Raw genomic sequence first — 5725 nt, 5'->3', positions numbered from 1 at the left:
AATTCACAGCAAAACTATCAAGTTGCACTCAAGCACTTGAATGCAGTAGCTAGCTGGCACCACGCTGCTGGGAAAAATGGCACTTATTAAAATCTCGGGCCAAGCCTGGTGAAATGGCAAAAGAAATCAAACGCCGGGCTTGAATTGCGCCAACAGCCGCTGTCTGGGAACTTGCGAAGATTAGAGTTGGGAAATCGAAAATTAAGTAAGTCGAGAAATAACACTGAGAGTTTTTGAGCACGAGCTGCCACTGATACAACTCTTGTTACAATAACAACGGACTTGTTTTATTTTTTTAACTAATATTTGATGTTATAGGACTTGCTAAGTTTGAGCAGTAATATCATTAACAAAGAGGTTGCTATTAATAGATAAAAATCGCTCTTCTTGCGTAAACTAAGTTAGAAAACGACGTTTCGGCAGCAGATACCAGCTGACCTCATTAGAGTTGATAATTAAAAAACAAAAAAAAACAGCTATGCTTAATTTATTTTACTAAATTTTTAAAGCTGTAAATTATACTGATTGTTAAAGCTGCATTTTAATTAAGATACTAAAATCTTACTGAAAACTTAGAAACTGCTACACTGCTCATTGATGCAACCTTGCTAAAATGCTGAATATTCCTCAGTTTTTCGTCGCAAACGGCCTACTTCGTCCCATTTACAAAACGCAGCGCCCGAGATGCCCCTTTCAGCTCAAAATAATCTTTTCCGGTTTGGAAAGGCGAGAGAGCAAGAGTGGTGAAACGTTACACTTAATAAAAGGGCGGCGACAGAAGTCACAGAACTTGTGGAACCTTCTTCACATTTCAAGCAAGAAGAAAAGCCTAGAACCCCGGTCAGTAAGTCAGGGTTGCCACACATTGGTATGGAATGAATCTATAGACTTTCAACTACTTTTAAAGAAACCAAAACTTTGTGGCAACCCTGTGGAAAGATTATAATCCCGGTCAGTAAGTCAGGGTTACCAAAATAATGTATGAATGGAATTCAAGAATCTTGATAACGAATGTCAAAGTCGAAAAAGTCGAATAAATCGATTTCATCTTAAACAAGAAATTTTCGACACGGAATCGTATCATAATTAGTCAATGTGACTGAAATATATCCAAACTCTCACTTAAGAAATATGGAACGCAGTTCTTATCATTATGAGTTTCTCGTCATTTATAGCATTAAATTAAAGACATTTACGAACTTTTCCAATAAAATATGTTGGTTTGTAAAGGCTTAAAATTGGATTGCTTGAAGCTTTTGTATTTAATTTGAAAACAAAATCGTAAAAATGCAAACGTCAACACAATAAGAAATAGTGTACGATTTCGTTTTACTTAGTGATCTTTTCTAAATACATAACCTATGCTGTACATAACACAAATTTAAGACTATATTTCAAAGACTTTTGAAAAACGCTTTTCCAGACATAAATCAATTGAAAGAAGTTTAAAAAATGAAAGACTTTGTGGGAACCTGTTGTCTCGTGTTTAGCAACTGTCGCCAACTCCTGCCTTCCCAGTCAAAACCCCTCTTAAGGTCACTGACCCCTGGGGCCGTGATATATTACCCCTCTGTTTGTTACATTTGTTGCTGATTGGTCGGCTAGACTTCACCCCGCCCATCTAAGGTAGTCGGCCAGTCTGCCTTCTTAACCTTTCCCGCTGACTCGAGTGTTGTTTCAAGATAATTGCTTCCTGCTAGAAGTGGATGTTTTTGGTTATCTTTTTTAAGCTTGTAGTTCGCGGATCGAATTGTAAGTTTGTCCGGGACAAATTCGAGTGGCTTATTGTGGGATTTAAATCAAAAATGCAAAAAAAAATTATAAATAAACAAAAAAATAAAATAATAAGCAAATAATTAAAATCGTATATTTAAAGTATGTGATAGGTGTGAGTCGTTGCACAAAAGATTCATTTTATAATGCAATTGTAAAGCGATGATATATCGTAAAAAAAATTTACGAAAATAAATAAGGGATTAAATCACAAAATCAAAACAGTTTGGAAACTCCTTAATATTTGAGGTACAAATTTCATCCAGAATCAATGAATGACTTATAGAACGACCGGTAATAAATTGCAAAGAGTGAAAAACTAACTCTTTAGTATTTAGCGCAAAAATTGTACTTAAGGTTAAATAATTATTTTGGTAAGCAAGGGTTGCTAAATGGCAAAGGTGAAAAACTTAACTCTTTATAAGTTATTCGATGTCACTAATTTTACCAGAAATCAATAAATACCTTATGGGCTTAAAAGAATTGCAAGAAGTAAAAGCCTAAAAAGCACTTCCTAATTATCGTTGCAAAATGTTTGAAAATCGATTTGTTTTCAGTTAATAACTCACATAACAAAGCAAAGGTTATATTGATAAACAAGAATTAAGATTTGTAAGTTTGCCAATTGCACAGCTGATATGTTTATTGCAGCTGTAATGGTTTTGATTGATAGGTGCTGTTTTGAGTGCACACAATATTAATCCGATCACTGACTAGCGACATATCGCTGCTACAAGCCTCTGTCCGCCTTAAATCCTTAATACCGGCTTTCCTGTCTCTAAACAACTAGAATGTTTAAAGCAGTTGTTCTACTGGCTGCCGCAAATATTCCAAAACTAATGGTTCAAGTTTTGTTTTAATCTTTCTCGTAAATCTTGTCCTGGTTTGTAGCAAGCCACCAAATCATGATTGGCGGAGAATTCCACAATTTCGAGCTTTCTCTCTGTTGTGAGTTTTCACAAAATGACTCAAAACCAACTTTTGAAACATCTTATCTTTCAACGACGAGTGAATGATGCCCAATTACCCGCGGTTGCCCAGTCATGAGCGTGATTCCTCTTTTTTGCTTGTTTTCGCCTAAATATGCGCTTAATTACACGTTGGCGACCTAATTGTGATAAACACTTCCTTCAATCGAAGTTGCGTGTGCGTAACAATGGAGATTGTTGCGTAAAAATGAAGCGGCGTCACAAGCTAATTTGCCGTGACCAAGAATTTGCCGCTAGTCGAGAGACTTTCCCGCGTTAGTGTTTGTGACCTCACAACATGCATTGTTACGAGGTAATGTACTTACGGGCACTTAGACCATCCCTTAGTTGGTATGAAGGCGGCTTTTTGTGCCAAACGAACCTAATTTCCCAGCCATTAACATTCGCACAACCTCAAGGACAATGTTTGGGACGATTCTGAGTGCTTCAACTTCCTAATTTACTTTAATTTGTGGCGAAAATGTAAGTTACAAATTATCTCCAGACGTTACTGTGCGGTTTAAGGACAAATATGGAATTGCGGATAAATGCTTTGATCAGCAAATTTAGGAAATATTTAAAATTTTTACGACGGATGATTTAAAAATGAAGGCAATATCAAATCTACATTTCAAATTGTAAATGCTTCGAATATATTTTAAAGTAGTTTTAATTTAATGAAAATCTGGGGCTGTAAACAGTCAATTTCAAAGCTGCAAATTTAATTTTGCTAGGTTTTCCAAACTTAAACTATGTAAATGGCGGCTTCATGAACCAGCCTAATCTTTGGGGATTATTATCAAAGCCGGCATTGTTAGGTATTATCTGGTGCTTGGGTTAATGTCTAACTAGTTGTAAGTTGGGTGACACTGTCGACATCCCGAGAATTTCAAATTCGATGCAATTTACGAGATTTAATCGCCAAACCCTGATATCAAAGTTTACATACTTTTTACTTTTAAATCACCTTGTAGTTATGCTTGGTGCATTGCTAGACCAAGTGGTTAACCATACGCTTTTAAATTCTTACTTCTTTCGAAACATCAAGTTTGAAAATATAAACATAAAGATAGAAAATCTGAAAACACCATTTACAAAAGTTTTCGAGCACCAAGCTAAAATGTCCATATCAATCAAATTATTGAGCTAAATAGAGACTAAATTGATTTTCTGGCTGTTCTCTTAACAAGCAACTTCAAAAATAAAAACTATCACAGTTTCAAATAGTACACAAGTTGTCTAATTTTGAATTTTTTGGCCTTGCTAACTAGTTCTGTCACTGTATTGCTGATTTGAAACCATCATTTTTTCCATAGGAGAAACATATTGTGACAAGACACTTACAATGTGATCGGATAATGCTTATAACCTCTTATCTTTATGTCGTAACAAGGAATATGACGTTAATTGCAGGTTTACCCAGCGATTAAAATAATTTAAAGAATTACAACAAACTCATTGAGACTGAAAGTCTGCATTGTTAGACAACAATTTGCCTTAATTACAAAGGGCGACATATTTCTGGCTGGAAAGTCAATAAACTCTTGATTAGGCGCTTTGGCTAATCATGGGAAAATAAAAGCTTGTGGTTTTAAGGCATTTAGCAAAATCCCGCCCCCACTTAAAAAAAGTCACTTTTACACAAAATACCTAAAAAGGCAAAATACTCTGTAAGTTAAACAAGCTGTGCTCTGCACTTGAATAATGTTTGTAACCTTATATGAGAGGTATATTGCTTATTTAAGTTCTAAGAATCAGACGCAGTTCGGTTCACGAAAGGTTCAGCTTCTATTTCAATGTGTTATATCAGAAAACTTTCCCGAAATAGCAGGTTAGGAGCGAAGTACAGTTTGCAGCAAACTTTCCAAGCACCAAGTCAAACCATGTTTGGTGGTATATATCAACTCCGCCTAAACCACAAACTCCAAATCACCGAGGCTCCAAGATAAACAATTATCCTCCACAAAATCGGCGTGCATTTGTGACGTAACAAGTAGATAATTGTGACGCGTGTCGCCTAGTAAATTTCTAATTGGGCCACGATAGACTTGAAAATGCCGGTAATAATTGGCGTTGTGTGACGTAACAGAGGATAGCGCTCGGCGCCGCGATTCGTGTTAGACGCAGTGGCACCGCCGCCACTTTGAAATCCCGGGATTAGGCGAGGCAGCAACAAACAGACGATGAGGTTAAACTCTCAGCAACTTGTAATTCAAATTGTCGCCAACAAGCAGTTGCTCCTGCGGGGAACCACCCACCGACGTCGCACGTCACGTGACCAGTGACGTCACACCGTTTCCGCCGTTTTCACCGAAAAAGCAAACTTCGCGTCTCGAGTTGCCCGCTTTTGTTCCGGCTGTCACTTCCGCGAGATTGACTCGCGTGCTCGCGCCTTTGATGCACTGTGACGTCATAATTGGGGGAGCTGGAGGTGTTTGTTTACGCAACAAGAGATAATGAAAGGCTTTGCTTCACGCTTGATCAAGCACGTGATTGTATTAAGCCCAAGTTTTTCTTTCGGATTAGGTTTTTACACTAAGTTGGCGCGCGCGACGCCCTTTCATGATGTAACAATGGGCCTGCCTATCTATCACGTCACAAACGGAGTTTGCGGCGAAATTTACAGGCTCGCTTTTATTGGGCGTCGTGTTTTATTAAGCTCGTTGTAAAAGGCTTGGGACGAATCTTTAAAGACGGGGCTTCGGGCGCCAACAAGCGATTGTCCGCAAATAAACGTCTGGCGCCAAACGGGAAACATCGCGCGTATCACGTGACCCCACCTAGCGGGTCAAGGTGTGCTCAACCAAGCGTGACGCATTAATCGATTAAAATAAACGAAACGAAAAAATAAGTTTGATGTTTGATCCAAGTTTGAGCAAAAAATGAATAAAATTCCTTCGATGAGCGTTCGACACAATGCACCCTTTATGACGTAACAGGCGACGCGCGATGCGACAGAGCGGCGACAGGAATCATATTTTAAC

This window comes from Ascidiella aspersa, chromosome 9, assembly GCF_963924565.1.
Source record: "Ascidiella aspersa chromosome 9, kaAscAspe10.2, whole genome shotgun sequence".
NCBI lineage: Eukaryota > Metazoa > Chordata > Ascidiacea > Phlebobranchia > Ascidiidae > Ascidiella > Ascidiella aspersa.
Note: the sequence above shows the minus strand (reverse complement) of the source record.